This window comes from Pelodiscus sinensis, chromosome 3 (assembly GCF_052426305.1).
Source record: "Pelodiscus sinensis isolate ZL-2025 chromosome 3, ASM5242630v1, whole genome shotgun sequence".
NCBI classification, from domain to species: Eukaryota; Metazoa; Chordata; order Testudines; family Trionychidae; genus Pelodiscus; species Pelodiscus sinensis.
In genome coordinates, this window is record NC_143054.1 from 201,435,020 (window position 1) to 201,458,731 (window position 23,712).

Here is a 23,712-nt window from a genome sequence, read left to right on the forward strand (position 1 = left end):
CATCCCGGTACGCGCCCTTTCCCCCCCCCCCTGTCATCCCGGTACGCGCCCTTCCCCCCCCGTGTCATCCCGGTACGCGCCCTTCCCCCCCCCGTGTCATCCCGGTACGCACCCTTCCCCCCCCTGTCATCCCGGTACGCGCCCTTCCCCCCCCGTGTCATCCCGGTACGCGCCCTTCCCCCCCCCTGTGTCATCCCGGTACGCACCCTTCCCCCCCCTGTCATCCCGGTACGCGCCCTTCCCCCCCCCGTGTCATCCCGGTACGCGCCCTTCCCCCCCCTGTCATCCCGGTACGCGCCCTTCCCCCCCCGTGTCATCCCGGTACGCGCCCTTCCCCCCCCGTGTCATCCCGGTACGCGCCCTTCCCCCCCCTGTCATCCCGGTACGCGCCCTTCCCCCCCCGTGTCATCCCGGTACGCGCCCTTCCCCCCCCTGTCATCCCGGTACGCGCCCTTCCCCCCCCCCCGTGTCATCCCGGTACGCGCCCTTCCCCCCCCTGTCATCCCGGTACGCGCCCTTCCCCCCCCCGTGTCATCCCGGTACGCGCCCTTCCCCCCCCTGTCATCCCGGTACGCACCTTTCCCCCCCCTGTCATCCCGGTACGCGCCCTTCCCCCCCCGTGTCATCCCGGTACGCGCCCTTCCCCCCCCTGTCATCCCGGTACGCGCCCTTCCCCCCCCGTGTCATCCCGGTACGCGCCCTTCCCCCCCCGTGTCATCCCGGTACGCGCCCTTCCCCCCCCGGGTCATCCCGGTACGCGCCCTTCCCCCCCCCCGTGTCATCCCGGTACGCGCCCTTCCGCCCCCCCATGTGTCCCTGTGTCAGGCTGGTACACACCCCTCAGTCTTCCCATTATGCGCCCCCTCACCTCCCCATGTCAGCCCGGTACGCACCCCTCTGCTCTCCCCATCAGTCCAGTACGCACTCCCTCCACCCCTGTGTCAGCCTGGCACACGCACGCCCGCCCCCGTGTCAGCCTGGTATATACCCCTCCACCCCTCAGTCTTCCCAGTACATGCCCCTCAGTCTTCCTGGTATGTGCCCCTCATCACCCCGGTGTCATCCCACTACACACCCCTCAGCCCCCGTGTCACGCTTGTGCATGCCCCTCGGGCCCCTGTTTCACCACAGTATACCCCCCTAGGACTCCTTTGCCCCCCTAAATTACACCAGTGCTAATCAGGATTTACTCCTGCCAGTGAGGTGACACTGTTATGTTACCCGCATAAGAAGAGAATCAGGCCCAAGAATTGTTTCATACATAGAGCAGACATTACACTGTGGCTACTAGCACAGGTAATATTTACGCACCAGGATCAGTAGTGTGACGGTGTAACACAGCCAGTAGTTTTGACACAGATCCTTTTTCTTCTCTACATAGTTCTGATGCACCTTCACCATGGTATTGGCACATTTCATACAAAAGACAGGACAGCATATGTATCATAATGGAGGAGAGAGCTCTGTAACTGATACAATTGTCATATCTCTTCTGCCTAATAAACGTAGTTACTGTTTGTTCTCACTGAAGAACACCTTGGTTAACTTGAAGAAGGGATAACACAGCTTTGATATCTAGAAATGTACAACATATCTTTATTTGCTTGTGTGGTCAATATCCATGCCCACTCTCCTGCCCCTCAACAAACATACCTACAGAAATGGCTGCATCGCTGGTTTCTTGGTACCCAATAGCACCACTCACAAAAACCCTGAGTTGTTTATAGGGGAGTTTAGCTCTGATGTCATAATCCCACCACTCAACACTGACCTGTTCATAAAGCACGGTGCAGAAGACATTGCGGGGGGGAGACTAACAAATTTGATCATGTCTGTGAATTTTTTTCACTACCATCTGGTCAAAAATTAAAATAATCTGCTAAGAATTTGTCCAATATATTCAGCAAGAAACAGTTTTGTTACTATACTTGAAAAGAACAGTCCTTTTACTCACCCTAGCAATACATCATACATTAAGAAGCAATAACTTATGAGTAACATTTAAGCACACATTTGTCCTGACAGGGCAGTATTGTCTGCAAGGTTCATGTGTATCAATAAGCAATGCACATGCATTGGAGTGATACTCAAAATTAAATTCTGTTCTCTAATAGAATATTAGCTGTCAAAAAGGGCTCATTTCACTTCTCAGAGTAACAGGCTCTAGTCCTCTCCTTCCAGATTCAAATCCAGACTTCCTCTGGTAGCAATAACAACAAATATAATTTTATTTAAGTTTTCCCATTCTAGAAATGCTCCCAAATAACTACATTTTAGCTTGATGTTTGACCTGGCTTTTCTTCAGGTCCTGCAAAGTAGCTATAACATCAAAACTTTTGAATTCCTGATACATTAGGAAACTTCGCCTGTATGACAGGGCTGACACCTGAATATTCATACACCTTTACTTATATATATATGTGTGTGTGTGTTTACACACACACACACACACACACATTTAAAAGAAAGCCTGTTTCTGCACTACTAACATAATTCTCTATCCCCATCAGTCAAATATTAATATTTTTGGGATTAGTTACTAAGTTATTCCCTTTCCCAGCAGTGTGGTGTGAAGGCACTTTCCACCAGTGTGGTGTGACAGGAACACTGTGTGAATGTAGATAATTAACAGAATGAGTGCCACCTACTGGTATATAAGAATGTGTCATTGTTCATAAATTAAGAGGTTCAGTTAGGGTTGGTCAGACCTTTTCTGCCAAAACAATTTTCAATGAAAAATCAGTTTCCAACTAAACAACATTTTCTGTAGAAGTGTCTGCTTTCCATGGAAAACTTTTTTTTTTTTTGTAGAAGAAACCCCAAACATTTGAAAACTGAAAATGTTGGCTGAGAGCCGAGTATGATTGGGTGGATATGCTGTCACAGTGCCTCAACAGTTGTAGTTCAGTTGCTTTATGAGATGGGTTTCTTGGCCAAACTGTAGCTCCCATTATGCACCATGGTCAGGGATGTCCATGATGTACCACCTCCCTTCTTCCAGAGCAAAGACTTTGGTACATCATAGGAAACATCAGAAACCCAGTCTGTAGAAGAGAATGGAATTATGGGACTCACAAACTACAACTCCCATGAGGTATCATGGCACTGTTTTCAACTCATTTTGATTTTCATCTGAAATACTTTCAACCAAAAATGCCACAAAATTTTCCATGGAAAAAGACTCCATTTTCAGACCAGCTCTAGGTTTGATAAAATTGTTTTCCTTGTGGATTGGTAATAGGGTTGCCAGATGGTTTAACTAAAAATACCAAACACCCCCTCCCCTCCAAATAGGGGGGAAAAATCTGTTGAGGAGAAAAAAGGAGGGGAGACCAAAGTTGTTGAGACAAAAAAAAGTACCCCGAGAGTTAAGCCAAAAAAAATTAAAAATTAAAAATAAAACAGCATGGCCCCTTTAAGAAAAGCCTTTGAAGCTTTTTGCCGGTGGCCATCTTGTTTTCCTGATCAAGCCAAAAGACAGCTTTCCTGCAGAACCAGGTAAGCAGGAGATCCTGGGGGGGGCACCGGAGGTTGGGCCTGGTTGCTGAGTATGTGTAAGGTTGCCAGGTGTCCGGTATTTTCGCCTCCTGGCAGGGAAAAAAAATCAGAAAATACCGGACAAAAATCAGAAAATACCGTTTTTTTCTGAATTTTTTTTTTTAACCAGACAGAAGGTGAAAATACCAGACTGTCCAGGTCAATACCGGACGCCTGGCAACCCTGATTGGTAATGCTTTTCTGTTTAAGAAAACTTATCTTCAGATTCAAAGCTTTGGAGATCCAGAGTTCAATGAAAAAAGCTAGGACATCAAAGCATCTGATTTTCTGTACCATAATTTTAATATTTTCATTTAGCATTGGTTTCCCATATTTTCCAAGACACACATTGAGTTTGTTTTCCTTAATCCAGAAAGACTTGAGATCTTTTATTCCATTCTGATCACATGCTTGCTGTTTTACCTCCACACCTATAGTCAAAACTCACTTTTCTGATTATTCCATTTTTTACTAAAGGTTCATAGATTTTCATCAAGATAGATTTCCGGCCACATGGGACTACTATGTGGACATCTAGTCGCACCTTCTTCTTAACACAGGCTACAGAACTTGGTTCTTGCAGCGAGACCATAGCTTCTAGTTGAGCTACAGCATATAATTTAGAACGCATCCAGCCATGATTTAAAGACCTCAAGTGATGGGGGATCCTCCAGATCTCTAGGAAACTTGTTCCAGTGGTTAGTTATCTATATTGTAAATAAATTGTGCTTTATTTTCCATCTGAATTTGTCTAGCTTCAGCTTCTAGCCACTGGATCTTTTTATAAAAGTCTTTGCTAAATTTAACAGCTCTTTACTGACAGAAATCTTCACACCATGTAGGCAGTCATAGATAGTCAACTCTTAACTGAAAATGAGTGAGCTACTTTAGCCTCTCACAGTAAGGCAGATTTTCCAGACCCGTACTCAATCTTTCAGCATTTTTCTGAATCCTTTCAAATTGTTAACACTCTTTTGAAAGTATGGCTATGATCTTACTACGGCACTATACAGTGGTAATAATGCCTCCTTACTTCTACTCTGGATTCCCCTACCTATGCATCCAAGGGTAGCATTAGAAATGTTAGCCCCTACTTCACACTGTGAGATCATGTTCAGCTGGTTTCTACCATGACCCCAAGTCAGTGGTTCCCAACCTGTGGGTGGTGACCCCTAACTGTGTGTGCACACCATCAGAAGATGGGGCCACATAACAATCCCTAGTCTACAGAGAATGCCATTTTTCTCCACATAGCACAACCTTGGATGTACAGTGGGTGTGAGGTTACAATGCATGGAGAAAGCCATTTTGCTCTTCGTGACATCAGTGAACACCTAAAGACCACAGAAGTAAGGACTGATCCCCGGCTGGAAGAAGATACAGCCTGTGAAATGTATTGCAGCTAATGGTGAGACAACCTGTTTTGCTTTTAGAACTATTTGTTCTAAAGTTTAGGAATTAGATTGCAGTTTTGTCTTCTTATTTCTTTATTAGCCAATTCTGACCTGTTTTATTGTTTATCTAAACCAGTGTGTTTGATTGAAGTTTTTGGGAAACCTGGTTTCTGTAAAGGCAAATCATGTCTTACTAATCTATTAGAGTTCTCTGAAAGGGTTAACAAACATGTGGACTAGGGGGATCCAGTAGATATAGTGTACTTAGATTTCCACAAAGCCTTTGACAAGGTCCCTCACCAAAGGCTCTTACATAAGTTAAGTTATCATGGGATAAGAGGGAAGATCCTTACATGGATTGAGAACTGGTTAAAAGACAGGAAACAAAGGGTAGGAATAAATGGTAAATTTTCGGAATAGAGAGGGGTAACTAGTGGTGTTCCCCAAGGATCAGTCCTAGGACCTATCCTATTCAACTTATTCATAAATGATATGGAGAAAGGGGTAAACAGTGAGCTGGCAAAGTTTGCAGATGATACTAAACTGCTCAGGGTAGTTAAGATCAAAGCAGACTGTGAAGAACTTCAAAAAGATCTCATAAACCTAAGTGATTGGGCAACAAAATGGCAAATGAAATTTAATGTGGATAAATGTAAAGTTATGCACATTGGAAAAAATAACCCCAACTATACATACCATATGATGGGGGCTAATTTAGCTACAACTAATTGGGAAAGAGATCATGGAGTCATCGTGGATAGTTCTCTGAAGACGTCCACACAGTGTGCAGTGGCAGTCAAAAAAGCAAACAGGATGTTAGGAATCATTAAGAAAGGGATAGAGAATAAGACGGAGAATATCTTATTGCCCTTATATAAATCCATGGTATGCCCACATCTTGAATATTGCGTACAGATGTGATCTCATCTCAAAAAAGATATATTGGCATTAGAAAAAGTTCAGAGAAAGGCAACTAAAATGATGAGAGCAGCGAGGAGTCCTGTGGCACCTTATAGACTAACTAAAGTGTAGGAGCATAAGCTTTCGTGGGCAAAGATCCACTTCGTCAGATGCATGTAGTGGAAATTTCCAGAGGCAGGTATAAATATGCAGGCCAGGATCAGGCTGGAGATGACGAGGTGGATCCTGACCTGCATATTTCTACCTGCCTCTGGAAATTTCCACTACATGCATCTGACGAAGTGGGTCTTTGCCCACGAAAGCTTATGCTCCTACACTTCAGTTAGTCTATAAGGTGCCACAGGACTCCTCGCCGCTTTTGCAGATTCAGACTAACACGGCTACCCCTCTGATAAAATGAGGAGGGGTTTGGAATGGGTCCCATATGAGGAGAGATTAAAGAGACTAGGACTTTTCAGCTTGGAAAAGAGGAGACTAAGGGGGATATGATAGAGGTCTATAAAATCATGAGTGGTGTGGAGACAGGGAATAAGGAAAAGTTATTTACTTGTTCCCATAATATAAGAACTAGAGGCCACCAAATGAAATTAATGGGCAGCAGGTTTAAAACAAATAAAAGGAAGTTCTTCTTCACGCAGCACAGTCCATCTGTGGAACTCCTTGCCTGAGGAGGTTGTGAAGGCTAGGACTGTAACAGGGTTTAAAAGCAAACTAGATAAATTCATGGAGATTAAGTCCATTAATGGCTATTAGCCAGGATGGGTAAGGAATGGTTCCCTTAGCTTCTGTTTGTCAGAGGGTAGAGATGGATGGCAGGAAAGAGATCGCTTGATCGTTACCTGTTCAGTAACAGGTCATCTGGGCCATCTGACATTGGCCACTGTGGGCAGACAGGATACTGGGCTGGATAGACCTTTGGTCTGACCCAGTATGGCCATTCTTATGTTCTCTACTTAAGCTATCAAAGGCTGGTACATAAACACTGCCCTATGTTGGACTTTCAGACAATCTATGAACTTGCATTGTTCAGTAGAGTGCTGGACAGTACCAGACACACATTTCTCGGGATGCAAAGCTATAGCTGGGAGCATGTGGGTGCCACTCTGTATTTATTCACGGATGCCTGGGAGGGCAGTAATGTAATCAGTTGGGTGTGGGCTGTTCTGAAACAAGAGAGTTAAGGAGACAGCAAAGCTCTTCAGTTTAGACCGTATCTATGGAATGTCTCAGACAGTGATTCTGCACTTGCAGTTCCTTTTACAGATTGTTAGCCATCTACTAATCGAGTTGGTCAGCGCTGCATTGATTTCCAGTAGTGCCATTTTGAATCCGAATGTAATGAAGCACTAAGTCAAGTGCTTTACGAAGTTGAAGTGTAATGGGGAGCCCCTCAGCTAGTGTAACTGGAGTGGCAACAACATACACCTGCTATGGGTCTGCCCTATTACATCAGGATAGGTACCTGTGTTGACAAAAGTGTAATCTCATCAACAAATGGTACCAAATTTGTCTGACAACTTCATTTTCCAAGTTTTCTGTCCTGTGGTGGGCGGTGCAGCAGGAGAGAATGGAACGGACGCACAAACAACACACATCTTCAGCAAGGGCTTTGGTTCAGACCCTCAAAAGTATTTAGGCTCCTCACTCCACTGAAATCAGTAAGTGTCTGTGACAGGGTTTACAGCTCTACACTACGTCAAAAGGCAGTGGGAGGGTGAGACAGGAGCCCTCTGCCCTTAGGCACGGGCAAGCAGGGACCATACTTCTGGGAGAGCAGGATAAAGGGGGAATCAGCAGCCTCAGGCAGGACAAGAAAGCCGCTCCTGAGGGGACCTAGCTGAAAGTCCTGCCAGAGACTCCCCAAGAAGGAGGGAGAACCATGGGAAAGGGCTCCAAAAGGCCTCCGCTATTGGCCCCAGACTGTGGGGGTTTGGAATTGAAGACTCAGTCCTCTGGGACCATGCAGAAATGGTAGGAAGTGGGAGCAAACAAAGGCTGGTGTACACCGCTGCACTTTCAGGACCTGCATGTAGACGCAGTAGAGAGGGAGGACCTGGGTTCCCAGACCCACCCCAGAGCTTTGCCCTTTCCCTGCAGAGTGCAGGGCTGCGGTTACCATCAAAGAGGCCAGTTCAGCTAACCTCCTTCAGAATTACCAGAGAGGCTGGAGTCAGAAGCCCAGACCACTAGGCCTTATGGCTGAGCAGAGCTCTGCTGCAAGGTACCTGGGAGGAGCTGGGCCTTTGTGGAAAGGAGCAGGAACAAGGCGGGAAGGGTCTAAAGCAGACAGGCATGGAGTGGGAGCTGTAGTGCACTTGCACTACAGTGTCCATAATTGCGCTGTGAGATCCCACGCGGGGCTGTGTGAAACTGCGCTGAAACCCCCCTGCTTTCATGCTCTGCTGAAAGGCCAGGCTCTGCTGCCCTTCCTCACGCTGCTCCAGGCACAGCCGTGGCACTCTTCATGGAGCAAGGATCCGTCTGCTGTGAGCAGGGCTGCCCGGAGCTGGCCCAGCCAGTGCTGGGAAGAGCCTAGCCCGGTTAAATGCAAACGTGGTGTGAGGGGACCTATTCCCCATCCTGGCTGGGGAAGGGGTAAGACAGCGGGAGAGGCCATTAACCCCCGACTGCATCTGGCCGGTGAGCCAGGCTCAGGGAAGGATGAGCGGCAGCTGGGTGGTGCTATAAAGACAGGACATCTGGACTGGAAAGGGGCTTTATGAGCAGGATGGGAGCGCTGCAGTTTCTTGCTGGGCAGGACCTAGCAGAGCTAAAAACCCCATTGGCAGAAGGCTTGTTTGGAGACTCCTAGCTGGGGGGAGAACTGGCTCAATGGGGGAGGGGGATTGAACCCAAGAGCAGCAGGTGATTTTGGAAGAGCTCAGCAGGGCAGCACTTGCCGGCAGAGGAAATGCTGCAGGGAGCCTGCTCCCAGGAGACCTGAGCAGAGGGGAGGGGTGTGCTTTGGAGGAAGAATCCAGGGAGGCAGCAGACTTCGGCTCCTGGTACTCAGGTCCTTGACCTGGAACCTAGTGTAATGTGAGGGCCCAGGATCCCCCTTGGAAGGCGGAGAGGCTCCCCCAAGAAGGGGAGTTTCAGGAGAGCTGAAAAGCCCGGAGAGAAGGGCTGTAAGGACCCAGGGCCCAGAATGCCATGGCCGGATGTCAGGACTGGGGCTGTTCGGTGCTGGACGCTGCGTTACCCGAGATTGAGGAATGGAGTTAAATCGTAACCTGCTGGAGGGCTGAGTTACGCAGGGAGGTGAGCAGCATGAGCCAGGGGAGAGCTGCTGTGCCCGGCCTAGCTGCGCCAGGAGGCGCCCGCCAGACCTCCCCTCCCTGTGGCATTTTGTCTTGTGACTTCAGCACATGTGGCATCAGTGTGCCTGACTGGAAAGTGGACATTAGTGGAACCACCTCCCCCATCCCCTTTCTGTCAGCCTTTCAGCAGAATCCCAGCTGCTCCATCCTCCTCCTGCTTACAGGGGGCCATGGGCAGCCCTAAAGCCCGTCATAATCCGCTGCTTTCTGCCACTAGGAAACAAGCCGATCCAGCCACACAGTCCCCTCCCTTGCGGAGGGACCATTGTTCAGAAGGGTAGGGGCGAATCCAACTGCAGTCTGGATGGCTCCCCAGTGACGACCATTTGAAGAGGTGACAAGACCCTCTCCAGGCCCAGGCAGCTGTCTGTGGGTTCTCTGCAGCAGGGAGGCATGGTTCCCAACTGGGGGCAAGCTCCTGGCAATAGCTGTGTGGCAAGTGTGTGAACTGTCAGCCTGAGGACATACCCTGGGCTGGGGAAGTGTACTCTGGCAGCTAGCCTGTGCCTCTTCCTCCCTGCCCCCTGCCGGGAATGACACCCTCCCCCTGGCTGTGTTGACACTCTGGAATGCAAGTCACTAGGCTGCCCTCAAGCAAGTTGGGACATGTTAAAAATGGAGTTTGCAGTTTGCTATCGGCTTATCCTGGCCTCTCTTCGGCCTGGGTTTATTTCCGATGAACACAGCTGTTCTCAAGGCAAGCACCATGTGGGGAGGAGTTTTGCAAATCGATGCAATCTGAATCCAAATGCTCACGCAGTCCCCAGCCAAGTACAAACTCAGAGCTTCGCTTAGCTTCAACTGCGAGCTCTGTAGCAAGTTCTGCTGGCACTTTGTCTCCCTGCTACAACTGCTTTCCCCAAACTGGAGCATCACAAGCAGCTACAGAAAGCGGTAGCTAACTTGACAGTTTCTCATGATGTGCTGACCATGGTCCTTAGTAACCACAAGCAAAACTGACAGGCTAGGTACTCAGGGCCACCAGCTGCCTTCCAAGTGCCCTCTGTTCACCATTACAAACAGCTGGTTCACATGCTGCTTTCAGGTAATGCTGGTGCAATCCATTGACGTGTCCAGACCCGATTCGCTTCTCACTGTCCTCGGCACCAGTCCGTACACTTGTTCCTGAACTCAGTGGCGTCCCATCAGCATGAGTAGGGCCCTGCCCCAATCCCAGGGGGAATCCTCCATGTCACCGCAGGAGCTTCCCCTTTTTCTCTTCGTTATCCCCTATCCCAAGGGCTCACCTTTGGCCACATTGTTCTGTGCCTGTGAGGCAGAAAAGGTTTCTTTAGGAGCTAGCCACACCACTTCATGTGCAGTGCCAGGTTTGCCACGGTACAGGGAGCAGACACAGCTCTTGCTGCTGCAGACAGAAGACAGAAGCTAGAGTCAAGCTACTAAAATGGCAGGCCCAGTAATCTGTGCAGAGCCAACACCCTGCTAGGGAGCTAGGCGCCAGAGTGACCTGCCACTCAGTCGGCGCCTCAGAAGGGATGTCTGCCCTGTGAGAAAAGACCTGCAGCTAGCTTGCGGGGCTATAAAACTGCAGTATAGACCAGAGATGGACAACCACGATTAGTGAGCGGGCATCTGAGTGGGCTGCATGCAGGCGCACACCCCGTCTGTCCCCTCTCCTGTGTACCTCTCGCACTGCGGCACTGGAACCCTGCTCTACCTGCTCCCCCCTCCCTCCCAGCACTTTCAGAGCACCATGAATCTGCTGTTTCGCACTCGGTCTCTGTTCCTCACCCTCCCTCCCAGAGCTGGAATGCTGAGGAGCGGAGCATGGAGACCTCCAGAGAGCGACGCAACGGAGCACAACAGCCCTGTAACAGCCAGGGTGAGCTAGTGACCAGGAAAGCTTCTGGGGCCTCCCAGGAGCGCTGGGAAGGGTGACTGCTTCCTGCTTGTGAAGTGTTTAAAGATGTAACCGTGCTGCTCTAGTTACACGAGGTCGTTAAGCCCACGTGCAGGAGAGAAGCACCACGAGGAGGAGGAAGGGAAATGAAGTCAAGGGCCGTTATGTGAAACTGAAAGAGAATCAAAGAACGCTGGAGCCATGTTGGACTCTAGTGGTAAATCTCTCCTGGGCAAGGGTTCTAGGAAGCAAAGCAGCGGCTCTCCTGGGCCAGGATGTAGCTCTCGTGGTGACAATGGAGCTGTGCCAACGTAAGCCAGCAGAGGTCCTGGCCCCTTCGTGGCAAAGCGCAGCTCCAGCTTGCTGTCCACATGCAAAAGAATTCAGGGCGTTGAGACTGATCTAGGCAGCAGCTTGTTTTCTTCCAGCGACAAGTCCCCAGGGGGGAAGCAGGAAGGAATGTAAGCAAAGCAGACAAATATAGGCTGACTCACAGGCTATTTATACCCTCTTGTTCCTGCCAAGCCACAGAAGAGACTTGCCTGAGGTTAGGACAAAGGCAAGGCACCATGGTGGCATGGGACAAGACCCCAGCAAGAGAATTCCAGCACCGGGGGACAGACTGCGGCTTCACTCTGAGCCTCGGCAGCGCGTGGCTCTGACATCCCAGGAGAAGCACCGAGAGCAGATTCTGGGCCATGCACTTCTCAGCCTGCTTAGCCCCCTAGCTGTGGGGCTTTGTGTGTTTGTGGAAGGAGGGTGCGACTCAGCAATACAGCGCTTCCTGCTGATCCGTCCGGGAACTAGCTCTTCCAGCTCCACAGTGCCCTCTTCCAGCTGGTTCTTAACCACTGTTACTGTCTTTTCCCTGTTCTCCACCATGTTGCATCAGGTCCCACATCCATCCTAGAGCATGACACCCCTTTCCCTGGGCCACACTCTGGGGTCCTCCTCTCCCAGGCAACCCCTTTGCCCCTAAGCCGCCACTTGCCTCAGTGACCCACTAGACCCTTCCCTCAGGGACAAGCTTAGTCTGAACCTGCCGCTTCATCACTGGCAAAGGGGGGGTTGCCTTGCTGCCTATTCCTGCCCTGGCTGCCCCTCTGCAGCCCTAAGACCTCCCTGGGCCCCTGTTGTTATTCAGGTCTGAGCTCCCCTGGTTCACCCTGCCTTTCCCAGCACTGCTTTGCCCAAGGCAACCCTGCTAGCAGAGCTGGAGTGAGACTGGCCTCCTCCTCTCCTGGAGCCCTCCTTATAAGGCCCAGTCAGGCCCTGATTGGCTACCTCAAGCCCCCAGTCCTAGCCCTCTCCCAGAGTGGTTTTAACTCCTTAGGTGCCAGTGTGGGGCAACCAATCCAACGCGGGCGGGTAGGCAGGCGGCGGCGGAGAGTAGACACCATTTTACTTCACAGGGTAGACTCTGTGCCATGTTAAATCACCTTTGTGCTGGTCCCAACTTTGTGGGGGGGGGGGTGCCAAGGATGGGTGGGGGCACAGATAGCATGCCCTGTGATCTGCCAGGCTGGGGCTGGGGCTATGGCCCGCAGGCGCTCTGATGACACCAGGGCTAGGTAGGTCTCCAGGCAGGGCAAGAAGGTGCCGTACGTTATGAATAATGGGGTTACAGTAATACCTCCTGGCCAACCAGGAGCACGGCCCCTTGCGCTGGATGCTGGACAAAGAGAATGAGACAGGCCTGGCCCGAAGTGCTTACAGCCGACACCGCCAGGCCAGGCGGGGTCAGAAGGCACTTGCAGAGCGAGGGGTGAGTGCGGTGGCAGCACGTTCTGTTGGGGCAGCTAGCACGAGACCAGTGCAGAGAGAGCGGGTGCAAAGGGAGGAGCCTGAGCAGGCAGGAGGAGGTGGTGGCGGGTCTGAAGGGCAGCTGGGAGTGACTGTCGAGGGTGGGGTTGACATCTCTGTCTGGGGTGCTGCTTTTGCTGCTCCAGCTGCTGGCTGGCTCCTCCCTGTAGGTGCTTTTCCCAAGCCACATGGCTGGGGAAAGGGGACATGGCAGGGTCCGAGGGTCTGTCTACACTACCCCGCTAGTTCGAATAGGAGGGTAATGTAGGCATACCGCACTTGCAAATGAAGCCCGGGATTTGAATTTCCCGGGCTTCATTTGCATAAGCGGGGAGCCGCCATTTTTAAAACCCCGCTGGTTCGAACCCCGTGTAGCTGCGCAGCTACATGGGGCTCGAACTAGGTAGTCGAACTAGGCTTCCTATTCTGAACTACCGTTACTCCTCATTCCACGAGGCGCACATGTGCCATTGGATGCCAATGGGATACAGTGTTACATAGCGCTGCTGAAAGTCAAGGGGTGTGGGCTCCTAAGTCACAGTGGGCAACAGCCACAGAGACTTAGGCACTTTACACCCATTGATCTCGGCATTTGGCTTTTATGCAAATCTCATCTTCAGCTCCTTAATTAGCTCTTTGATGTTTCCGTCTGCATGCCCAGGCCTCGCCCCCGGAGCTAGCTGCCAAGTGTTAAGCACTGAAGGGTTAACACAAAGGCACCAAACTACAAAAATCACCATTGTCAGGTGTGTGCGCTTGGGGCGCTAGACACTGTTTCTTCAGCAACCCCAGGCTTTCTGGAGCTGCGGTGATCAAAATAAAGGAACATCGCCATCTTGTGTCACCTAGGAGTGCCTACTCTGCTTTTTCAGTCTGTGCTCCGCAGAGTATCACCAAAGTCTGGGTGAGAAAATGGGGAGATCATGGCAAGACTTTTGGGAGGGGCTGGTGGTTGGGGGAGCCGCCAGTTCTAGAAGCCCACATTGGATTGAGGTGAGGGACCAGACTTTGAGAAATGGCTGAACAGCTTCTCTCTGAAAGTTAGTCTGCTCTGCGGTGTGTCAGAGGGACCACCCCCCTCACCAGTCACGTCTGAAAGCCTTGGCCCATGATCCAGCCTGTCCCAAGCCGAGACCTGAAGCCGTGGCTGCAGCTCAGAGTGGTAGAGGCCCCTGTGCCTGAGTGAGCGGCTGAAATAAAGCAGCGGAACTCGGGCCTCACAGGTATTTACATGTCTCGTGCTCGTTGATTTCAGCGAGAATTGGGGGCCTAAAACTCTTTGAGGGTCTGGACAGAGCCGGGTCTGAGACGTGGCACTGAGCCCTCCAGTAACATGTACTGAATTGGGCTGAGCTTTGGGACGTGGCACTGAGCCCTCCAGTAACATGTACTGAATTGGGCTGAGCTTTGGGACGTGGCACTGAGCCCTCCAGTAACATGTACTGAATTGGGCTGAGCTTTGGGACATAGCACTGAGCCCTCCAGTAACATGTACTGAATTGGGCTGAGCTTTGGGACGTGGCACTGAGCCCTCCAGTAACATGTACTGAATTGGGCTGAGCTTTGGGACATAGCACTGAGCCCTCCAGTAACATGTACTGAATTGGGCTGAGCTTTGGGACGTGGCACTGAGCCCTCCAGTAACATGTACTGAATTGGGCTGAGCTTTGGGACGTGGCACTGAGCCCTCCAGTAACATGTACTGAATTGGGCTGAGCTTTGGGACGTGGCACTGAGCCCTCCAGTAACATGTACTGAATTGGGCTGAGCTTTGGGACATAGCACTGAGCTCTCCAGTAACATGTACTGAATTGGGCTGAGCTTTGGGACATAGCACTGAGCCCTCCAGTAACATGTACTGAATTGGGCTGAGCTTTGGGACATAGCACTGAGCTCTCCAGTAACATGTACTGAATTGGGCTGAGCTTTGGGACGTGGCACTGAGCCCTCCAGTAACATGTACTGAATTGGGCTGAGCTTTGGGACGTGGCACTGAGCTCTCCAGTAACATGTACTGAATTGGGCTGAGCTTTGGGACGTGGCACTGAGCCCTCCAGTAACATGTACTGAATTGGGCTGAGCTTTGGGACGTGGCACTGAGCCCTCCAGTAACATGTACTGAATTGGGCTGAGCTTTGGGACATAGCACTGAGCTCTCCAGTAACATGTACTGAATTGGGCTGAGCTTTGGGACGTGGCACTGAGCCCTCCAGTAACATGTACTGAATTGGGCTGAGCTTTGGGACATAGCACTGAGCTCTCCAGTAACATGTACTGAATTGGGCTGAGCTTTGGGACGTGGCACTGAGCCCTCCAGTAACATGTACTGAATTGGGCTGAGCTTTGGGACGTGGCACTGAGCCCTCCAGTAACATGTACTGAATTGGGCTGAGCTTTGGGACGTGGCACTGAGCCCTCCAGTAACATGTACTGAATTGGGCTGAGCTTTGGGACATAGCACTGAGCCCTCCAGTAACATGTACTGAATTGAGCTGAGCTTTGGGACATAGCACTGAGCTCTCCAGTAACATGTACTGAATTGGGCTGAGCTTTGGGACGTGGCACTGAGCCCTCCAGTAACATGTACTGAATTGGGCTGAGCTTTGGGACATAGCACTGAGCTCTCCAGTAACATGTACTGAATTGGGCTGAGCTTTGGGACGTGGCACTGAGCCCTCCAGTAACATGTACTGAATTGGGCTGAGCTTTGGGACGTGGCACTGAGCCCTCCAGTAACATGTACTGAATTGGGCTGAGCTTTGGGACGTGGCACTGAGCCCTCCAGTAACATGTACTGAATTGGGCTGAGCTTTGGGACGTGGCACTGAGCCCTCCAGTAACATGTACTGAATTGGGCTGAGCTTTGGGACATAGCACTGAGCTCTCCAGTAACATGTACTGAATTGGGCTGAGCTTTGGGACGTGGCACTGAGCCCTCCAGTAACATGTACTGAATTGGGCTGAGCTTTGGGACGTGGCACTGAGCCCTCCAGTAACATGTACTGAATTGGGCTGAGCTTTGGGACGTGGCACTGAGCCCTCCAGTAACATGTACTGAATTGGGCTGAGCTTTGGGACATAGCACTGAGCCCTCCAGTAACATGTACTGAATTGAGCTGAGCTTTGGGACATAGCACTGAGCTCTCCAGTAACATGTACTGAATTGGGCTGAGCTTTGGGACGTGGCACTGAGCCCTCCAGTAACATGTACTGAATTGGGCTGAGCTTTGGGACATAGCACTGAGCTCTCCAGTAACATGTACTGAATTGGGCTGAGCTTTGGGACGTGGCACTGAGCCCTCCAGTAACATGTACTGAATTGGGCTGAGCTTTGGGACGTGGCACTGAGCCCTCCAGTAACATGTACTGAATTGGGCTGAGCTTTGGGACATAGCACTGAGCTCTCCAGTAACATGTACTGAATTGGGCTGAGCTTTGGGACATAGCACTGAGCTCTCCAGTAACATGTACTGAATTGGGCTGAGCTTTGGGACGTGGCACTGAGCCCTCCAGTAACATGTACTGAATTGGGCTGAGCTTTGGGACATAGCACTGAGCTCTCCAGTAACATGTACTGAATTGGGCTGAGCTTTGGGACGTGGCACTGAGCTCTCCAGTAACATGTACTGAATTGGGCTGAGCTTTGGGACGTGGCACTGAGCCCTCCAGTAACATGTACTGAATTGGGCTGAGCTTTGGGACGTGGCACTGAGCCCTCCAGTAACATGTACTGAATTGGGCTGAGCTTTGGGGTCAACCTGCCGAGCAAAGGAAGGGACGAAAGAAGCAGAGATAAGGGGGACAGGGAGACGAGAAGAACGATGAGTCCCCCGTCTTCCCTGCATGGGCTGGGCATGCAGAGCTGGCAAAGGGAGCTGGGGCTCTGTGTGCCTCCAAAGCAGGTAGGAGTGGGCAGGGAGATGAGGAACAGGCAGGGGCTTGGTTCCCCCCTCCCCAAAAGCACAGCCCAGTACAGCTCCTCTGGCATGGTTGAGTTGTACCGTACTGGCTGCTGGAAATGACCAGCCAGGGCAAACAGGCAGGGAACCTGTGCCTCAGACGGGTGTCTGGGATACTGATGACAGACCCCCGGCTGTTTGGCTTCTCTCGTGGTCAGGGGTGCAGTGTTATGGTGCCTCTGGTGGAAGGAAAAGCAGAGAGTCTGCATGTGCAAGGGCTGCTCTCATACTCAAAGCCAGGACGTGGGGCAGCTCAGTAAACATTGTACAGTAATTGTCTGTGCTGTCACGTGGTCAGCAGCAGCTGTGTGATGATACGGATTGCAGCACTCACTGGAGGGTGGGAACATGGGCCCATTGACAGTTATGGGAAGACTCACTGGCTTTATGGGCTCTGGATCAGGCAGGGTCTTCCCTTCTGGAGCCCCAGAGAAAACAGCAGCATCTGTTCCTAGAGTACTCCTGCCTTCTGAGTGACACGTGTTCACCGCTGCCCCGTCACCGCTGCACTGCGCTGGGGGGCGCTCTGTTCAAATCTTCACATTTGCTTAATCTTCCAATCTAAAAGTCCCTCAAGCAGCTCGACAGGATAAGCCTAGATAAAATGCCAGTTAAAATGAATATTACTAAGCCATGCAGTGATGGCGGGACGCAGATGTTGCCTCAAATAAAACCCAACAGCCTTCATTTCACACGGTCTGTGTAGGCCCATTACAAGAGGAACCCCCCATCTTTGTAGAAATGCTCGAGATGTGTTCTCCAGTCAGTCTCTGGTACCCAAACCAAGATAAGCTCATTGTGGTCACATTTCTCCCCTCCCTCTCCCCCCCCTTTTCTTTGCCTCCCCTCCCTTTTATGATTAGTTCAGCAGATTGTTTTAAATCCCAGGATAGAGCTGTGCATCTGGCACAGACAAGATGCAAGTGTGGCAGGAAATGTTGCAACCTAGATATATAACAAGGATGTTGTGGAATTACTGCCCACATTTGCCATGTGTCCATTCGGGACGCCCTCATGTAGAGGGGGCTGTCTCTGGCCTAGTGGGAGAACCGCACGCTCCTGTGGTACCAAACAACCCACCATTCACTTAAATCGGGGTGAAAGGGACGTGATTATTCTAGAGTAGCCCCTCTAGGCCCTGTTGTCTTCAGTATTGTACAGACACTGTCCTTACCCCAATCACAGGGTCGACTCAGCACTGCAACGCCTCCCACCTACCCCTCCCCCTGAGCCAGGCCCCCCAGTCTCCCCATCCCAATGTACTCACTCCTCCCCCAGAGCCAGGCACCCTAGTGCCCCCCATCCCAGTGCACTCACCTCCCCCTGAGCTAGGAATCCCCAGCACCAGGAACGTCCTGCCCCAATCAAATTCACACCCCTCCCCCCCCCCCCCGCAGAGCCAGGCACCGAAGGAACGGGACAGCCGGGTAAGGAAATCTTACTTTTAAAGTCGCCGCTCCTGCTGCCCGACCCGGCTGCCTCCACTCACAGTGTGTAGAGGGAGGCATCGCGTGCCCAGCTCCTGGGTCTCTGCTCAAAGGGTCTGTGACGTTGTGGGGGTTACCTTGCTGGTTGCTATGCTGGGCAGTGGGCTGTGGGTGACCTCCACTGGCTGCTGTCGGCAGCACGGCCCAGCAGGGCAGGAGATGAGTCATTATGCAAGGGGGCTTCCAACCTGTCTGACCAGTTATCTCCCAGGGAGCAGAACAATGGGAAGAAGGGGGAGTGGAACCCAGGCTGGGGGCAGGGCTGGAAGTGAGGGAGTTAGGTTTTCTGGCTGGTATCATGGAGGAAGCAACCTAGGCAATGGGCTGGGATTTAGGGGCCCAGTCTCCCCCATCTCAAGGGGGGCTGAGGCATTTTAGGCCTGCCCTGCAACCAGCTTACATCTGTGCTGTATCCTGAAGAAGCAATAAACTCCCTCTATTCTACTGGCTGGTGGAGTCTGTTTGTGCCACTACGGGGGTGCAAGAGATGGGAAAACCCCAACGCGCCGTCACACTGGTGTCAGAAGTGGGATGAACTGCACCCCGTGGATGGAGCTCCCAGCGGCGAATGACAAGGCGCAGTAGAAGCAAGGTCCTTAGAGCCAGGCGTGCTGGAGACAGAGCAAAGCGATTCCTGAGAATCGTGGGGCACAGCAGCACTACACCGGTGAGTCCACCGAGGGGACCAGCTGGGAGATGGCCTACACCCAACTCCTGAAGGCAGAGCTGGTGAAGCTGTGCAGAGAAAGGGGCTTGCCTGTGCGGAGCGCAACCAAGGCCCAGCTGATTGCCTGGCTGGAAGAGAATGACCAGCCACAGGGCTGGGATCTTTTCCCAGTGGGGAGCAGCCAGACCCCTCCTGGGAGCGTGTCAGGCTCTGAGGGTGGGTGGAGCACTGGAACCCACCGGAGAGATGGGACAGCCTCCCAGGGGAATCCTGCAAGCCGTAGTCTGCCCAAGGGAGGGTCCAACCCAGTGGAGGTGCGGCGGCTAGAAATCCAGCTGCAGATGAAGGAATTGCAAGTTCAGGACCGAGAGAGGAAGCGACAGCATGAGTTGGCCATGGCAGAGCAGAGAAGTGGTAGGGCCCCGTGTGACGGACCGGGCCGAGTCTGGGCACAGCTGAAGGCGTCCGCTCAGGGCCCAGGGTTGCCAGAAACTTGGAGAAGCTCGTGGTGGCCCAACTGAAGGACATGGGCGACATAGACGGGTTCCTCAGCTCCTTTGAGAGGGCCTGTGGACTGCAATGGGTCTCCCCAGCTGACTGGCTACAGGAGCTCATCCCCTCACTGAAACAGGAGGCTGCCGGGGTGCTCAATCAGCTGGAGGACCTACAGCCAGGGGATTACAACCGAGTCAAAGAGGCCCTGCTGCACAAGTTTGGGCTGACCCCCAAGATGTACAGGAAGAAGTTCCAGGGGGTACAGAAGGGGCCACAGGAGACCTATGTGGATTTGGCCTCCCGCCTGGCGCAATACGGCCGCTAGTGGTGTCTGGAGTTGGAGCCCAGACCGCAGAGAAACTGCTCAAGATGTTCATGATGGAGCAGTTCTATGAAGCATGCACACCCAGCCTGAGGCTTTGGCTCAAGGACCGAAGACCAGAGAACCCCCAGGAGGCCGGGAGACTGGTGGATGAGTTCACGGAGAGCCGGTCTGGGTGTGAACGGGAATCGTGGCGAGAGAGGGAATCGCGCAGAGACCAGATCTCAGCTGAGCGACGGAGGGAGTCAACTACGAGGAGAGCCCAAGAGACAAGTCGTCTGCGCCCCAGAGAACCAGCCAGGGCCTGGACAGAGACAGTCCAAAGGGGCCCGCAGGGCCTAACTTGCCATTGCTGTGGGCAGAAAGGCCACAAGAGGGCTCAGTGCACCAGGTCCCATGACCTGGGACTTTCCAGGGTTAATTGGCTGGAGCTGGAGGAAGGGCAGGCTGCCCCAGAAGCAGGGACTAGCAGAGTGGGGGGGAAGGGTGCTCAGTGCCCCTCCCCTGGGAGATCTGACCCTTGGGAGGCAGATTTCTCCGTGTACCGGGTGGGGGCAGGGCGGCCCCTGTGGAGCGACTGCCTCGTGCCCCTGCAGGTCGATGGTAAGAAGGCAATGGGCTTCTGGGACACGGGGGTGGAGGTGACACTGGCCCGATCCGACATAGTGGCCCCAGACCGGGTACTACCCCACGCTCAGCTGACCCTGAAGGGCATAGACGGGTCCCCGTTTAAGGTGCCTGTAGCCAGGGTACATCTGAAATGAGGGGCCAAGGAAGTGGGAGTGCACCCGCACTTGCCCACGGAGGTGCTGATGGGGAATGACCTAGAGGAGTGACCCCATGAATCCCAGCAGGCTCTAGTCACCGCCCAGAGCCAGAGCCAGCGAGGGGCTAGCAACCTGGATCCAGAGAAGGACTCCCGACAGGGTCCTCAGGGTCCCATTCCAGTGGACACGGCGTCCAGCCAGGCTGGGACTCTGGACCTAGGCAAGGGCGGGGAACAGGTCCCGATCCCTGCCCCTGCGGCTGAATTCCAGGCTGACGGTGCAGGCAGATCCCTCCTTGCAGAGGCTGAGGGACCAGGCTGGCCTCTGTGCAGCTCAGCCCCTGGGAAGAGGTGGCCAGGAGAGATTCCTGTGGGAGCAGGGATTCCTGTTCTGGGAAGGCTTCCCCCCAAGAAGGTGAGGGCATGGGGGGGTCCAGCGGCAGCTGGTAGTCCCCCAAAGGTATTGCCGCAAGCTGCTGTGTTTGACCCACAACGTCCCCATTGCGGGCCACTGGGGGATCCGGAGCACCCAGCTGAGGCTGCTCCAACACTTCTATTGGCCAGGGATATTTGCAGCTGTGCAGTGCTACTGCCGGTCCTGCAACTCCTGCCAGAGGGGCAGGAAGGCCGAAGACGGGAGGAAAGATGCTTGGGGGCCCCTACCCCATATAGAGGACCTCCTGGGCTTGCTTAGAGAGTTATGGGAGGGGAAGACCCCCCCTGGATGGAGCGTCAGGTGTGGAAGATGCCCTGGCTGTCCAGAGAAGGCTCGCTGAGCTCATGGCCCCGGCCCAAGAGACCCTGGCCAGAGATCAAGGCCAGTGGAAGGGTGGGTGCGACCACAGAGGACAGGCCTGTGCCAGTCGCCCCGGAGCGGTGCAGCGAGTGGACAGAGGGAAGCCAATTCATGAGGGGCCTTGCCACGGCCGGCCCGAGTCAAGGGGAGCACCCATGTCCCCAGGACGGGTTCCCACGCAGAGGACCCAAACTTCCCTAGGTCACAAGCGGAGTGACCCTGCTCAGTTCGCTCTCGGAGGGGGAGAACTGTGACGCAGTGGGGGTACCTTGCTGGTTGCTATGCTGGGCAGTGGGTTGGGAGTGACCTCCACTGGCTGCTGTCTGCAGCACGGCCCAGAAGAGCAGGGGATGAGTCATTATGCAAGGGGGCTAAGAACCTGTCTGACCAGTTATCTCCCAGGGAGCAGAACAATGGGAAGAAGGGGAGTGGAGCCCTGGCTGGGAGCAGGGATGGAAGGGAGTTAGTTAGGGCTCTGGCTGGTTTCATGGAGGAAGCAGCCTAGGCAACGGGCTGGGATTTAGGGGCCCAGGCTCCCCCATCTCAAGGGAGGCTGAGGCATCCTAGGTCTGCCCTGGAACCAGCTTACATCTGTGCTGTGCTGTGCTGTATCCTGGAGAAGCAAGAAACTCCCTCTGTTCTACTGGCTGGTGGAGTCTGTCCGTGCCATTATGGGGGTGCAGGAGACGGGAAACCCCCAACGCGCCGTCACAGGGTCACCTGGGCCAGAGCAGTGTGCACTCTGCTCCCACCCCAGCCCGGCGCCCCCCCTAGCACGGTGTCTGGCACATGCCCCCTCCTGCCCCCCTTCGCTACGACTGCCGTGCTCCTCTCTCCTCCGCCCCCGCCAGACACAGCAGGGGAAAATTGTTCCTGCTGGGCTTCTGTCCAAGTGAAACAGGAAATACCAGACATTTCCCATGTCCAGTATTTTCTGTTTTTTTTTTTTTACCTGATGGGGACCCGAATAACTGACAGTCTGGGTGAAAACTGGACACCTGGCAACCGTAGCAGGAGAGAGCCGCTCTAGTGCCAGCCTGGGGCACAGCTAAGGCTCAGACAGGCTGTTGAGGCACCTGAAGTCCATTTCAAGTCATTGAGAGCAATCTCTGAGCATGCTCAGTGGTGTCACTCTCGCCCACGCCATTGATAATCACCCCACTGTTGCCATGTGTGTCAGTAACCAAGATTCGTACCATCTGCCTCCGCTCCGATAGCGAGGACAGACCCCTAGGAGAATGCCAGTGCCAGCACTCCATAGCCACAAACCCTGCGCAGCGTGCCAAGCTCCGCTCTCATAGGCCTAATCGTGGATGAAGAAACCCCCTCACCAATCATTCCTGGTCACTTTTTCAGCTGCAGTTTTCTTTTCTTACCTCTGTACATGAGACACTTCCAGGTCACGACACCCCTGACGGCTCTCACCTTTCCTCCCTTCTCCCAGGTACGCACCGTCTTCCTGACAGTGTTTAAAACCAAATATTACTCTGGCAACATGGAAAGCTCTTGCTGCCAGTTTCTTGTTGCTCCCACAGCTAGGGACAGGTAAACCGTTATTACAGGGCCATTTATATGCTGATCTGTATTAGCAATATTTCCAGACTGGAATTACCCAGATTTTAATAAAGCCTTTGGATCATTTTCTGGTACATTTTGGCCAGCAGATAAAACTGGAAATGTTTCAGTTTTGCCGTTACAACTTCCATGTGGGCCAATTCTGCCTAATGCATGAAGAGGAGCACGTTAGGGGGAAGATGTACAAATTACAGCCCAAACCCAGTTTTGGAGACATGCTTTTACTGCCTGGATTCTCCCCTATTTCATTAGAGCACATTTCACCAGACGCTGAGGGCCTGTGATAAAAGGGGAGTTTGACTCGAGACACCATTCTGACCTCTTCGGACTTGAAGCCTGCCATCCTGGCACTCTGACGGTTCACACCGTGAAGAGTCTGGGCCTGTTCTTTCACCCTACAACCGTATGACAGCATAGCCGTTGTGTGCCGAGGACACGGGACAGTGCGGCCATTGCCAGCACACTGCCATTGGAGGCAGAGAAGATGTGGAATGAGAACATAGCCGTCGTGTGCCGAGGACACGGGACAGTGCGGCCATTGCCAGCACACTGCCATTGGAGGCAGGGAAGATGTGGAATGAGAGCATAGCCGTCGTGTGCCGAGGACACGGGACAGTGCGGCCATTGCCAGCACACTGCCATTGGAGGCAGGGAAGATGTGGAATGAGAACATAGCCGTCGTGTGCCGAGGACACGGGGCTGTGCGGCCATTGCCAGCACACTGCCATTGGGGGCGGGGAAGATGTGGAATGAGAACATAGCCGTCGTGTGCCAAGGACACGGGACAGTGCGGCCATTGCCAGCACACT

At 52.9% G+C, this 23,712-nt stretch overlaps 1 long non-coding RNA gene across 1 annotated transcript in view; it reads left to right on the forward strand.

Moving 5' to 3' along the window:
- Positions 1-2,841: 2,841 nt before the first annotated feature.
- Positions 2,842-23,712, forward strand: part of LOC142828096 (uncharacterized) — a 40,886-nt gene continuing 20,015 nt past the window's right edge. The window contains exons 1-2 of the long non-coding RNA XR_012903082.2: positions 2,842-3,094; positions 4,792-4,945. This is a non-coding gene — a long non-coding RNA (uncharacterized LOC142828096). The remainder of the gene's footprint in view (positions 3,095-4,791; positions 4,946-23,712) is intronic.